Below are 16,677 nucleotides of genomic sequence, written 5' to 3'. Positions count from 1 at the left end.
ACCGGGCACCCGAACCTACGAACAAATGTTTCTGACTTTTGTTTGGGCTACCGAACCTTCACTCGGGCTGCCAAACTATTTTTAAAGGCTTTTTTAAATAAGTATGTTCGGGTGATCGAACCATGGTTCAGCCACCCGAACCTCACTGGGTTAAAATTATTTTAACTATGGTAAAATTGGGTTAATGAGGGTTAATAGTGCTTAAGCTTTTTGGAACTTTTCTAATAATTCCCTATGGGTCCTAAACGGTTATAATTTTACCCTAGCATATAAATATGAGTTCATTTGTATGGATTAGGGTGTGATTAGCAGAAAATTATTAACAAAAATCCTCTCAATTTCAAAATCCTATTCTTGCCCAAATACTCTCATAACTCTATTCCCTTGATATATTGTAGTAATGTGAGAGCATAATGGTTGTGCTAGTGTATATTAGGTATTGCTAATACTCCAATTGTTCTCGTTTGATTGATTGATTTTAGGGGAGTTTAGTTAAGTTTGTCTCATGGATTTCAACATCATAAATCGTGTGTTGGGATAAACTAACAAGCTTAAGGGTCTTTGCATTGTCATTGCAAGATTCCCTTAACTTTGATTTTGTTGTGCAAAAACATTTTCAACAAGCTATAATATTTTTCAAACTACTCTTAAGCTCATTACATTGAAGGAAAATATTTTGAGTTAAGTTTGAATATTTGATTAACATCTTTGAAACCCTGATTTTCTATTGAGATTTCATTTAACTTGTTTCAAAGATACAACTTGTTTAAAACACTCTTGAGCATATTAGCGATCATATCTTGTTAAGTGTGGCTTGCACAAAAATACACATCATTGAGCTTACATTTACCTACATTGTTGATGTGTATGTGATTGCGCGTATTGGGTACATATGTGCTTTACATGAAAGCATAATCACTGTACCAATCTTATTGAGAAAATACTGTTGTATTTCCAGACGTGGCCTGAGGGGGCTTGATCTATCCCAGAAGGATCAGGTTGGGGTCAGTCCTGTGAATTTGACCTAGGGCCTTCTCTGCCCTGCAAGGAGAATTTGTAAAGGTTGAGGTCAGCCCTGTGCTAATTGACCTGGTTGTATTAGGTGCCGCTCCACCCATTAAGTGAGCATTAGTGGAATCCTTGGGCTTGCGAGTTAGAGGCGGGGACGTAGGCACTGCTGGCCGAACCCCGATAACATATCGTGTATCTATTTATATTTTCGCGCTTTATATTTACCGGGCGTGTATGTTATAGTGTGAATGATGTGCATAATTTAAATTTTAGCATATTATATTTATCTGCGCACTTGGGATTACATAGAAAGACCCTAGGTTGTGATATTCTACTAACATCTGGTTTAACCTAGGAATAAGTTTCAAAATTCCAATTCACCCCCCTCTTGGGAATACACCAAAGCTAACATTTGGTATCAGAGCCTCGTAGCATTGACTTAAATGTTTTTGCTAAAAGATTGAGATGGATCACATTGGTGTATCCCCATTCGGTGAGGGACAGTCACCTTCTAGTCCTCCATTGTTTTGTGGTGTAAACTACACCCAGTGGAAAATTCGAATGAACATTTTTATAAAATCTATGAACTGGAGGGTCTGGCAGGTGATTGATAAAAGAATTTGTGTGCCAATAGAAAACAATATTAATTTAATGTATGCAAATTCACATGCCATGGACTTATTGTACTGTGCTTTAGATATTGATATTCTTCATGAAATTATGGCATGTCATAGTGCACAGGAAATCTGGGATGAACTAGAAAAGAAATATGGAGAATCCCAGGAGAAGGAGATCGTAACTCCTCCGAATGCTCCAAGCTCAAATGATTAGGAGGAGGTAAATCATGAGTTAGAAATCAACGAGGAGGTATATGATTCTCACTCTAACTCGTTTGATGATTCTTGTGATGAATGTTGTGATGTGTCATATACTGAATCATATGTTGATAATATTCTAGATGATTCATGCGATGTTTACTGTGAAAAATCTTGTGATGAATCATCTGATTGCTCATGTGATGTTTTGGCTAAAAATTCATGCACTAATTCATATGATAATCCTTGTGTCAAATTGTGTGATGAATTATGTGCTAATTTGATTAATGAAAGCATCCCCTCGTATGAAAAGCTAGATAAAACTTTATTGAAAATGAATAAATTTCTAGCGAAGTTATCTAAGCAAAAATCCATTTTGAAAAAGGAAAATAAAAGCATGGCAAAGCAATTAAGAAAAATAAAAGATTATTATGCCATCTTACAAAAGAGAAAGATTAAGAAGATCTTGAAATTTATCTGCTTAGAAAAAGAAATGGATGATTATTCTAGAGCTACACTCGAAGTTAAAAATGAAAAGAATAATCATAATAAACCCTTAAGAATTAAAAAGAAAAACATTTTCAAGAAGGGTTCAACCTTTAAATCCAAAAGCTATTTTTGTGCCTCATCGAGCAAAAATAAGAGCAATAAGCATAATCTTTCACGTATTTACAAAACCTGCTTACACTGTAAAAGAAAATGGCACATTCTATCTTCATGTCCATCTAGTTGTGCCAGAGGCCTGGATAAGAAAATGAATTGGAATATCATGATGGTGAATCTCTCGAGATCTAAGGAAGATCGAATTCCAATAGAAATTGTATAAATATTTTAATCTTCCCTTAGTTCCTAGGTTTAGGGATTGTGATGACTGTCGGCTTAGGAAGTGGTTTGTGCTTAAAATGAAAATTCTTAATATATGTATTCACTATATACTTTTTCCATTCTAAGAAATTGAATAAACTTCACTTCCATAGGTAAATATTTCCAAATGCTTAACCCATGATTAAATATAGTACTTTAGGTTAAGCCACTATTGTCCATTGCACAAAATTGAGTGTTAGAGTTCCATCTTATATCATATATCACTATACCCTAAAACTCACTTATAAATATGAAAAGCCTAAATCAAAATCAAGTCATCACTTTAAGCTTAAAGCACTATTGATCATAAATGACTAATATATATTGAATGCTTCTCATAGCTATAACCAAATTAGGGGCATCCTCTAAGGGAATTGAGTTTTCATCTAGATATCATAAAACTTTTCCCTTTGAGTTTAAATCATAAATCCTCTAATTCTGGCTTATCCCATCCACAAGAAATCTCTACCACTTTATGATCATATCTGGTAAAGTATTATCCATCCATGGGCTCGTATCCTTAACTTAACTGGTCAATTATGCTTCAACGAATACCCTCCAGCTATGGTTGATTTGAAATTATCAAAGAGCATCATTCTTTAAATATTCATACACTCTATACTGCTCTTTTCTAAAACTAGTTAGGACATATTGGTTGGCGTGCTCATCATTCATATTGTCCCACTACTACCTAAATACTCTTCTGAACTTATTTAACTGTTAAGAGTATTTATTGTTTTCTTCGTCTCATAAGCTCTCAAAACGTTAAGTCATATCCTTTAGAGCTTCATATCCTTAGAAATAAGTTAAATGGCTAACATGATTGGTTTAGGTTTCAACATATATGAAGATGCAAAATTTCAAGAAACCTATGCACGATTCTTAAAGTTTAACGCCATTTGAACTTGTGCCTCTCACATTTTGAAGATCATAAGAAAAGAGGTAGTTATAGACTTTATTCACTGAAGAAAATATTGATTGTGACTCTTTGGTCCTTTAAAGCCTATGCATCTACCGCCAAGATATAAATTGAAATCTTAAAACACTTGGTTAAAGAATTTGAAAAATAGAAAAGGCATGATTTAGTTGTGTGCATAACTCAGGGGGGGCGTTTATCCTTCATATCTATGTAAATTAAAATGCTCTCTGTATCTCGTAACATTTATGTCCATATGCCTTAATGAATAACAATACTATAATAAACTCATAACTATCCATTGTTGTTTATTGTTCATATTATATCTTGATGAATAGTGATTTGTAATTTTTTAGTATTGTGAATTGTTATTGAATATATTATTTGATAATACTGGATTGCATGGAACGCCAACTGTAATGACCTAAAGAATAATGGCATTTATTTAATAAAGAGAAAGGGAAATGGAGATAGAAACAGAAGGAGGCAGCAGACTTCATTGACGAACGCGACGACATTGCACTTTGGGAGTATTAACCGAGAGAATTCATCAGGTCCTCATCGACGAACATAGGGGATTTGTTGATGAGGGTACAAGAGGGCCTCGTCAACGAAGATGAGTTTCGTTGATGAGAAGTTACCGAGAGAGGGTTTTGGGGAAAGTCTGAAATTCGTCGATGAGGTGACGTGTCTTGCCGACAAATCTAACCCTATAAATAGCTGAAAATCGGATTTTTATCGTAAAAAAACAAAGAAATCTCTTTCTCTCTCTCTCTCTCTCTCTCTCTCTCTCTCTCTCTCTCTCTCTCTCCCTACGATTTCTCTTTCCTCTCTATTCGATTTCGGCTCCGTTGTTTTTCGGATCGACAATCTGAGGCCACCACAACGCTCATAGGGATGTTCTCTCTAAATCTGTCGGAGCGAATCGTTGGTGGAAGCAAGTTGAAATTCGTCCCCGAATCAAGGTAAGACTTTTTATGCCGAATTTGGTCCTACTGCAGTTATAAGAAATGATATTCACGTGAAAATACTGAAGTTTAGTACTGGGAGTTTTCATTTTCAGGGTATTGATCAGGAAATCCTACGGGTGTGAGTCCAGGAATTCATAGGGGCTTTTTAGTTGCCAAGTAAGGGAATAAAATAAAGCGGTGATTTTCCACACGTATTATTATTAATCAGTAAATTAATTTTTAAGGAAGCATGCATGATATTTGAATATTGTTGAGAAAATGTATGTTATTGGAAAAATATTGCTATTATACGGAAAATGTAATTTTAGAATGAAATGTACGGAATTATGCAACTTTGTGTGGCATGAATGTTATTTTTCATGAAAAGTAATGATATGACAAATTTTACGAATAAAGCATGTTTTCAGGAGTTATGAAAAGATATAGTATATTATGATGATTTTGATAAGTACATGATAATTGATTTATTTTCAGAATGATATGTATGAAATGATTTCGGCGCGAGGCTGTATATATATGAAATGATTTCGACGCAAGGCCGTATTTATGATGTAACGACCTGCTTAATAAATTGATTTTTTTTTTATATTATGATTATCTACATGCTCTGATACCCTACTGAGATAAGCCCATCCATAAACCTAAACAGTAAAAAGCAGAAACTGAATAAAGACATCCATATACGTTATGTACAATACCAGAGTGCTAGTATGTAACCTCTGAATGCACATGTATCACTGTTCCCAAAATAACCTCAACTGGTAAGGGCTACACAAAAATGCTCTCAAAAATGATACTCACCCTACTGACAGGGCACTACAGACGCCCCCCTATTTGCAAGCCCGATCTGCTCGCCTACCTAGATCACCTGAAAAATATTTCAACACTGGAATGAGCCAATGCTCAGTAAGAAGAAATATGCTATTACTAGTATGTGGTAAATGAGCTACTATATATATATACATATATGTATATATATATATATATATATATATATCATGAAATCTGTTTCATATAAACATGAATAAGTGAGTACAACAGTACAGCGCAAATAATAAAGTACACCACCCCTTTGTCCCTATTGCTTGACATATCAGTATTATGGTTATAATTCAAAATACTTCTAATGTATATAAGTAGGATCCCCGTTTCTGTAAACCAATACGTAAGTAATAGTAACTGAAACTGTTCCCTGTGGCTATCTGTGTCATGACATGCCCCTCATGACGAGGTTGTGCGGCCCGTAGGCTGGATTTACCCTGGCTGGCCAACCAGGGATAAATCACTGAACACAGTCAGTCGACTTGCCCACCTCAACCCATATTTGGATTGGGAGCCTAACCTCTTCAAGGGCCTAGGTGGTCGACCTTACCACGTATTATCTGAATAAGTGGTTGCACTAAATAAGTAACATAGTATCTGTAGCAATGGTACCGTGCTCTGTAGCTGCAAGTCTAACAGGGTCTGATATCATATAATATTTTTCTATACATATTTATCTGATTTACCATGATTCTGAAGTAATCATAATAACCATGATGCTGCAAAACGTACTGAAATCTGAATAATCATAACATGGAACTGCATATTCGTAATACTGGAATTCGTATAATCATGGTACTGAGATTCACATAATCATAGTACTTAAATCTGTAAAATCATGGTACTGAAATTCATAAAAATCATGAAACTACAACTCGTAAAACATATCCCCGTACTACATACATATTCACAAGCCACATCATAATTAATACATAATTTTCGTAAATAAATACACTGTATAATGTTTAGAAATTTCCTAGCATAACATATTTCCCTTACCTTAACTTTGAAAAGCCCTTAGGGAATACAAGCCTAACACCCGCAGGGCCTTTTACAAAACACCCTGAAACCAATATTTACCAGAACTAAACATCAATATTTTTCTGCCTGTATCATTTCCTATAACTACCATAAGGCCAAAAGGAGACTAAAAGGCCTTACCCTGAATTTGGGATGATTTCCAACTCCAATTTCCCGACAATCCGCTCTGGTAGATGCGTGGAAAACTCCACCAGGAGCGTCGTAGTAGCTTCGAATCATCGATCCGGCAACCAGTGGGGCCGGAAATGAAGAGAGAAGGGAGAGGGAGTCGTAGGAGAGAGAGCGGCGAAAGAAATGAAGATTATTCCGGATTTCCACTATTTATAGAGCCAGGCTCGTCGATGAGACCCTGTGTTCGTCGACGAGCCCTTCACAAAATTCATCGACAAGGCCCTGTGTTCGTCGACGAAATTCTGAAGACCTTCATCGACGAAACCCTGTGTTCGTCGATGAAGCTTGGAAATTTCTGAAATTTTGATTATTTAATATTATCTCCAAAATGCAATGTCGTTGGCAAACGCTCCACGTTCGTTGATGAAGTCTACGGCCCCCTTCTGTTTCTGGTTCTATTTTCTCTCCCTCTAATATTTAAAATGCTATGATTCTTCGGGTCACTACATATGAAATGTTCGGCGCGAGGTCGAATATATGAAATGATTTTGGTGCGAGGCCGTATTTATGAAATGATTTTCAGCGCGAGACCGTATTTATGAAATGATGAAAAATGTTATAATATCATGTATTATATGTTATCAGAACCCGGATGTTAGTTTACTTCAGATCAAGAGCACGGTACCGTAGCTTATAGAACAGATATCTATGATCAGATTGGTGCTAACCACCCCACGAAGGGGTGGGAGATGGATAGTTGGTGTGGCTTTCAGTGTAGAGTGTAGACGTTCACCTAGGAGTCCGAACTAGGGTGTGGCGAGCCCATCATACTTACAGACATTTTTGACTCGGCAGTGGTCGACCAGCCATTGTTGGGTCCCGCCTTCGAGCTATACAACCCGTCATAGGAGGTAATACATGACACCAGCTAGCTATTCATCTTGGGTATGTTTTCAGTATTATCAGCTATAATAGACGTTTTATGAGCGATATGATATATTAGCAAATATGAAAGTATATGATTATTCAGTACGATATGATGAATGTTTACAGATATATATAAAATGTACTGTATATGTATAATTGCATTAAATGTTCGTGTTGCCACACAACTGTATTTAGTTTATTTTCCCTTACTAAGAAGTGTCTCAGCTCTCGAATTTAATTAATTTTTCAGGAGACCCTGAGAGACCGGCGGGTCGTGGCTGTCATTGAGTTTATTGAGTTACCCCACTAGGAGGGTAAGATTTTGTACTAGGATCAGGATTATTTTGTTGTGAGATCCTAGTTATATTTGGAATGTTATGGGAGATTGAAAATAAATGTATGATATTTTGGTGTAAATAGACTTTGGTATTATGATTTATGGTTGGATGGTTGTAATTTTATACTTACTGCTGCTTAGGTTTATGCTGTGAATGACAGGTGTCCCCATTACCTACGGGTTCGGGTTGACTATTTTATTTATTGTGTTTATATATATATATATATATATATATGTTAAGATAAGCAGGTCGTTACACCAACTGCATGGCTGATGCAGTATGTTGTGTATTGCATGCTAGTAGTGGATATAGGTTCTCGTGTGCCTTGAATTGAGTCATATATTGCTTATTTGAACCTATCAGGTATAGATTTTATGGGAAAATGACCGATTTATAAATGGCATGCTACCGAAATTTCGAAAGAAATTTTCCCAAAATAAAACCTTGTGCTAAAGATGATTATGATAAAATTAATGTTAAAACATTTTTGAAAGGATGAGTGAAACCAAATAGAAAATTAAATTTCATCATTGCATAATCATCGAATAATTAGGGGAGCCCAACTCCATCCCTATAGAAAGAACTCAAAGAATCCATATGCATCACTTTCATCCACTGTAATATTGAGGCTCTTCTGAAATCCCTAAACATTATATCTTGCTCTTAAAGCTTTGTGTTTTGATATGGAATGTTCGTGGGCCATGAACTCTATTGCATGCCTTAATATATATATTCTGATGCATCCATGGTCTATAGGGAAAACTATACAAATCAAGTGATAATATGTAATTGACAAATACTCTATATATTGTTTTTAAAGATTTGGATTAATGACTTATACTACTAGGCATAATAAAATAATTCTCTATCTAGTATAAGCAGCCTATTGTATCTAAGCATGAATTCCAAACGATAGGAGGAGCATCTAAAATTAAATATTCATTTTGTTTTGCTCACAAATATCTTTAGCTTAGATCTATTGTGAACTCATTGTGGCATGTGATTAAATGAAATGTTTTTATTGAAAATCATAATCTGAAGCATGTTTATATTTGCCACAGTTGTTTGTGTTTGCCATATGATCTTGCATGTGATTGTTGAATTTTTAAGATCATTATGGTTTTGGTTTTCTAGTTATATTATGAATTGTACTTAAATGCTAAAACCAGAAAAATGTTGCTTGCTTGTTTCAAAATTAAAGTTTCTTTTTCAACAAGCACACCCCTAGTATCTCTTGACAACATCCAAAAGGGGATATACATACATATATATATATATATATATATATGTTTTTAAAATTGCATAATTGGTTCAGTAACTTCACATGAAAATGCATGCAAACTAGTTAGACTGTTTTATGATCAAACCTTCTATTTAGTATCATATGTCGTGTGTTTTAAACTCAAATTTTTCACGGGTCTTATGATATGTTTGAATTGTAATGGTTTGTGTATGCTTATGGTCTAACCTTGTTTTCATGTCATTTAAATCATTTAAATGACCAGTTATATTATTTGTGTGCTTAATTGCTGAGGTTATCTGTGTCATTCTTTTTGCATTGTATGGCTATTATATTTCTTGAATGACTGAAAGTTATACCTTTATTTTATGTGATGAGAATACTGGACTGTTTGAGTGAGTAGTTGTGGATATATTGTCAATATATTACTCAATCAAATCACTTGTATACAAGTATTTTTGGGAAAAATGCTCTGTTTTCAAACGGCATGAGGCCGAATTTTCTAAAAACCTTTTCCCAAACATATCTTGTATTCAAATGATTATTTGCCTATATACGTAAATGTTTATTTAGGTCCTTTTTGTTGTTTCCAAAACGGGGAGAAGTAGGCAAGTATTTGTCATCATCAAAAAGAGGGAGATTGTTGACCCCATGGGTCATACCCTGTTTTGATAATGACAAATACTCTGGTATTTATCGTTTGCCAAGTTTGTGTGCATGACCATGTAAGGAAGATCAGATTGATGGCACATGGCAACTTCAGGAAAATGAAGGCCCGAAATGTTTTTTTTTTTAATTATTGTAATCTATGTTTCATTTCACTGGGTCTGTAATAGTGACTAGGTATATCGATCTGTAATAATCTCTGCATGTCATGCATGTAGGTAATTGTAAGCTCAACAAGACCATAGTTTGACCATAGGGACTGAATGACCTTAGGGCAGGTTGACTATGCCGAATTTTTTCGGTGTCCTCACAGACCCTAGAAAGACCCTAGGTCCCAACACTTAGTGCAAATTGTCCCCAAAATCACATATATTATCTGGGGAATTAATTGAAGTAAAATTGGGGCAAAATTGCAAAAATTGAGAGAGGTCGGGCGACTGAACCCTAGGAACTCAAAACTCCTTGAGCACCCGAACTGCTGGAAAGTCAGCAGTTTGAACAGGCTTCGGGTGACCAAACCCAAAATGATCCTATCGCCCTCGGGCGCCCGAACCCTTAGAAGGTTACTTTTCACCAACTCAGGCTACCGAACCTTCGCGTTCAAATCAGACATCGGGCGACCGAATTAGTCAGTTTGGTTAACTAAACTTTGCACCGAGCACCCGAACCTACGAATGAATGTTTCTGACTTTTGTTCAGGCTACCGAACCTTCACTTGGGCTGCCGAACTGTTTTTAAAGGCTTTTTTAAATAAGTCTGTTTAGGTGACCGAACCACGATTCAGCCACCCGAACCTTGCCGAGTTAAAATTATTTTAACTATGGTAAAATCGGGTTAATGAGGGTTAATAGTGCTTAAGCTTTTTGGAACTTTTCTAATAATTCCCTATAGATCCTAAACAGTTATAATTTTACTCTAGCCTATAAATATGAGTTCATTTGTGTGGATTAGGGTGTGATTAGCAGAAAATCATTAACAAAATCCTCTCAATTTCAAAATCCTATTCTTGCCCAAATACTCTCATAACTCTATTCCCTTGATATATTTTAGTATTATGAGAGCATATTGTATTAGGTATTGCTAATACTCCCATTGTTCTCATTTGATTGATTGATTTTAGGGGAGTTTAGTTAAGTTTTCCCACGGATTTCAACATCATAAATCGTGGGTTAGGATAAACTAACAAGCTTAGGGGCCTTTGCATTGTCATTGCAAGATTCCCTTAGCTTTGATTTTGTTGTTCAAAAACATTTTCAACAAGTTATAATATTTTTCAAACTACTCTTGAGCTCATTACATTGAAGGAAAATATTTTGAGTTAAGTTTGAATATTTGATTAACATATTTGAAACCCTGATTTGCTATTGAGATTTCATTTAGCTTGTTTCAAAGATACAGCTTGTTTGGAACACTCTTGAGTATATTAGTGATCATATCTTGTTGAGTGTGGCTTGCACAAAAATACACATCACTGAGCTTATATTTACCTACATTGTTAATGTGTATGTGATTGTGCGTATTAGGTACATATCTGCTTACATGAAAGCATAATCACTGTACCAATCTTATTGAGAAAATACTGTTGTATTTCTAGGCGTGGCCTGAGGGGGCTTGATCTAGCCCGAAAGGATCAAGTTGGGGTTAGCCTTATGAATTTGACCTAGGGCCTTCTTCGCCCCGTAAGAAGAATTTGTAAAGGTTGAAGTTAGCCCTTTGCTAATTGATCTGGTTGTATTAGGTACCGCTCCACCTGTTAAGTGAGCATTAGTGGAATCCTTGGACTTGCGAGCTAGAGGCAGGGACGTAGGCACAGCTGGCCGAACCCCGATAACATATCATGTATCTATTTATATTTTCGCACTTTATATTTACCGCACGTGTATGTTATAGTGTGAATGATGCGCATAATTTAAATTTTAGCATATTATATTTATCTACGCATTTGGGATTGCATAGAAAGACCCTAGGTTGTGATATTCTGCTAACATCTGGTTTAACTTAGGAATAAGTTTTAAAATTCCAATTCACCCCCCTCTTGGGAATACACCAAAGCTAACAGACCAAACCTTAGAGCGATCACTTTTCACCTTCCCCGGGCGCTCGAACTTCACGTTCAAAATACCCTCGAGCGACCGAACATGCAAGTTTAGCATACCAAAATTGAGACCAGGCAACCGAACCTTAGACAGAATGGAAAATTTCCTTGGTCAGTAGGCCGAACCCTCATTCAGGCACCCGAACATTCAAAATTTACTTTTTCTATTGTGTCTGTTTAAGCAACCAAACTTATGGCTCGGTCGACTGAAATTCTTAGGTTGACCAAAATTTTACCGTGATTAGTTGGGGTTAAACTAGGTTAGTTTAACTAAACTTATTTAAAACTAGTTTAATTATTCCCTATGTATCCCCAACGGTTATCATTTTAGCTATGCCTATATATATGGGTTCATTTGCTCAAGTTTGCAATGAATCAACAATTTGATTAGCAACAAAATCCTCTGAAATTTTTCAAAGCTCATTCTTTCATACAAAGTCTATGCACTCACATACTACTATTCTTTTGAGAAATCAAGCCTTGTAAGAATATCCTTGAGTGATTATTCATTGTTTGTTGTTACTAAAAACTCTTATTGCATTTATTGTTTGCTTGATTTTGAGGTTGAGAGTTGAGCATAGTTTTCCCCTAGATTTAAGATAATAAATCTTTTGTGTGAAAAAACTTAAAACTTGTGGGTCTTGGCATTCAAATTGCAAGACACCATAGCTTGCATTTTTGTTTGAGCAAAATCGTTTTTCACAAGCTTACTTTTGAATATCTCTTTGTGATTGAATATTGAGAAAATATTTTTGAGATATTTTGATTACACTTGGAGAAAATCTTTGAAACCCTAAACTGTGACTGAGATATACATCTTACGTAGTTTCAAAGATTAGCTTGTTGATACACTCATCACACTTGATTTAATATGTACTTTGAGTGTTAATTGCACACATATAGCACTAAGCTTATAGTTCTTACATTATTGGTGTGCATTAATTATACTGTGCTGAATTGTTGTACAAATCTGCTTGTTTTAGAAGCACTTCTCATTGAACGAAAAAGTTTATGTGTTGTATTCCAGGCGTGGCCTGAGGGGGTGTTAATCTAACTCGTAAGGATAGGTAGGACCTTTTCCACCCTGTAAGGAGAGTGTGTAAAGGTTTAGGTCAGCCCTAAAAATTTGACTTAATTATAACCGGTGTCGCTCTACCCGTTAAGTGAGCAATAGTGATAATCCTTGGGCTTGTGAGCTAAGGCGGGGATGTAGGCACAGTTGGACGAACCCCGAACAATATCGTGTGTGCACTTTACATTTTCATAATTTTTTTATTGCACGTGTATGTTATATCATGAATGTTGCGCATTATTTAATTTTCGCATCTTACATTTATCTGTGCATTTGGGTTTATGAGTATATAGACAGACCCTAGGTGGAGTATTACTGCTGCTGATTTGGACATACCTAGGAATATATTTTAAATACCAATTCACCCCCTCTTGGGAATACACCAAAGTTAACAATGACTGCTACGTGTATATGAAGAAACTTGATAATGGTTCTCTTATTTTCTTATTGTTATATGTTGATGACATGTTAATAGTTGCGAAGGATTTAACTAAGGTAAATCAATTAAAGGATTTGTTGCATAAAGGGTTTGGCATGAAGGATCTTGGTCCAACTAAGAAGATACTTGGGATGGAGATTCGTCGTGACAAAATTGTAGGGAGGTTGTGGCTATCTCAGGGCAGTTATGTGGAGAAGGTGTTGGAAAGGTTCAGCATGGCTGATGTTAAACTGATATGTACATCTCTAGCGAGTCACTTTAAATTTTCTACTATTGAATGTTCAAGTACGGATGATGATATCCTGGACATGTCCCCTATGCTAGCGGCGTGGGGAGTTTAATGTATGTCATGGTGTGTATAAGACTAGACTTAGCACTTGTTGTGAGTGTGGTGAGTAAGTTTCTCTCTAATCCAGGTAAACAACATTGGGAAACCTTCAAATGGATTTTTCAGATACTTACGATGTACTTCAAGTTATAACATCATGTTCGGCAAGCAATATGACAATCCATCAGTTGTGGGGTTTGTTGATACTGATTATGCAGGGGATATGGATGACAGAAAGTCTACAATGGGTTATGTATACTGTAGGAACCCGAACCCAGAAAATGTAATAAACATTAAAATATTAATTAAAGAATAAGAAAAGAATGATATCGGTTTGGCAGAGGACCAAACCATCGACGGTTTCGGAGAGTACAGGAAAATTGTTGATGATTTTCTAAAGGATCAAACTACCGAGAGCTTCTTACAAAGGAAGACGGTTTCAGGAAAATCGTTGACGGTTTCGAGAAAACCGTCGATGGTTTCGTGCAGGCCAACTTACTTATAAAAGGAACTTAAGTCATTTTTGTTTTAAAATTTTCTCTCCTCTCATCTCTCTCTCTAGGGTTTCACCCTCCCGGACGTTCCTCGCCTTCCTGCACGTCTCTCTCGTTCCCACGATTTCTTGGGTCTTCTGCGGTCCCTTCGATCATATCTCTCAGCTTGTCGGCAACCTTCTCCTCATCGTATCTAGGGTCGTGGAAATTGTTTCGGGGAACGGGATAAGCGGTTTTTGCAGGATCAGGTAAGGGGAATACATTAGTTTTTTAAAAGATTTTGAACTGATTAAATTTGAGTATATTATACGTATACGCCGTATTTGAAGTTTTGTATGATTTGGGCGTATGGAATGGTCATTTTTGGTATTTTACTTATTTGGGAATAATCAGAAAGATGGTTCGTGTGCCTCCATTTTAGGAAAATGGTACATTTCAATTAAATAGAATTTTGGGGGAAAACAATCGGATCAAATTTTAGAAATATGTGTTTTTCTAGTGGATTGCCTAAACGAGAGTTTTAACATACAATTGTGTGGCATGGGATTAACTAACAAATAAGTTTATATGTGGAACTATTGAGTTGTTATGGTATGTTATGGTGAGTATGCGACATAGTACTGGGTTAAGAATATATGTATATAGTGGGAATACTGTGAAATTATTTATATGTATATGGAGATGTTACTGTTCAATCCTATTGAATGAAAGGGTGATGCTCGGTATAGAAACGTTGTGTGAAGTCTATACCGATGCTAACTAACCCGTGTGGCCTATATGTATGTATATTGGGTGCTCTGTATAAAATGTTGTGCGAAGTTTATGCAGATGCGGACTAGCTTGTGTGGCTTATATGTATGTATTTTGGGTGCTCTATATAGAAACGTTGTGTGAAGTCTATACAAATGCGGACTAGCCTATGTGGCAAATATGTATGTATATTGGGTGTTCTATATAGAAACATTGTGTGAAGTCTATACAGATGCGGACTAACCTATGTGGCATATATGAATGTATATTGGGTACTCTGTATAGAAACGTTGCGTGAAGTCTATATAGATGCTGACTAGCTTGTTTGGCCTATATGTATGTTTATTAGGTGCTCTATATAGAAACGATGTGTGAAATCTATGCAGATGTGGACTAGCCTATGTGGCCTATCTATTATTAGGGTGTGTGTGCCTATATAGATGCTAAGGCGGATGGAATGACTATAAATTGTGGCGTTGTGTTACTTACTTTATCAACTGTTTGTAATTATTGCCTTATCAACCATCTTAATTTGCTATCTTATATACTATTTATATTTATTGTTCTATTAATTGTTTATTATTATCTGTTTATGCCGTAACCCTTATGTTAGTAGATTTACTAAAGCTGCATCATATTATCGATACCATGGGCATATTTATTTAGTAACAGTATAAGAAATTATCATAAATAAAAGTATAACACGATTCCTCTGCCACACACTGACAATAATGTTTTTCGTTTTACTGAGAGGTGTCTCACCCCATTACAAATGTGAACTTTTAGGACCCTCAGGGGGTCGAGCCTAGGAGCTCTAGTGCAAGAAAGTAGACGATCTCGTTGAGGGTGAGTGTGAGCGGGATGTTATTTCCTTATTTGGGTTTTTGTGTTGGTCGAGTTTTTATTGGGGTGGATATATGTATATATTCTAAAAACTCTAATTCCAGGCTGGGATAGTACTCTGGTAGTGTTAGTGGTAAAAATGTTTTTGTTTCTGCTGTGACTTTGTTCAACTATGAACAGTGATGTATGGACCCCACGTGTTGTTGATATCTTTTATGCATAGGAGGTATTCCTTTGGGAATGTTTGAATGTGGTATCATAGATGTACAAATGATGGTATTAATTTATTTAATTGTGAACATGATAGCACTCCAGGCCCTCGGGCTTGGGGCGTTACATATACACCCTTGTGGGAGGACCTATATGTTTGGAGGTCCATGGTACAATCCTTGGTGACATTGTTTACAACTGAATCTAAATATATGGTAGTTGCCAAATCTGCAAAGGAAGCCTTATGGCTTACTTGTTTGGTCAAGGAGCTGGGTATACAATAAGGTGGAGTTATGCTGCATTGTGACTATCAGAGTGTCATTTACTTTGCTAAGAATCAAGTATACCATGCTAGAACCAAGCATATTGATGTAAGGTTCCACAGTGTCCAAGAATTTATTACTTCGGGTGAACTTGTATTGGAAAATGTTCACACATCTGAAAACGCAATAGACATCTTGACAAAATCGGTTACTACTGATAAGTTCAAGCATTACTTGGACTTGCTTTATATCTCCAAGTGCTAAAAGGGAGACGGACCCAACCTAACGTTCTAAGGTCAAGGTGGAGCATCGGGCTATGTTTTTTGAGTTCTCCTAAGGGGTAAAAATTCGCCAAGGTGGAGATTGTTGTGTTTGGTGGCTCATTTCTTAAGTAGTTTACATACACAAGGAGGATAACATAGTTAATATCAGCAATCTAGGGGAAATGGTCGACAATTTCA

This window comes from Malania oleifera, chromosome 10 (assembly GCF_029873635.1).
Source record: "Malania oleifera isolate guangnan ecotype guangnan chromosome 10, ASM2987363v1, whole genome shotgun sequence".
Lineage (NCBI taxonomy): Eukaryota > Viridiplantae > Streptophyta > Magnoliopsida > Santalales > Ximeniaceae > Malania > Malania oleifera.
Note: the sequence above shows the minus strand (reverse complement) of the source record.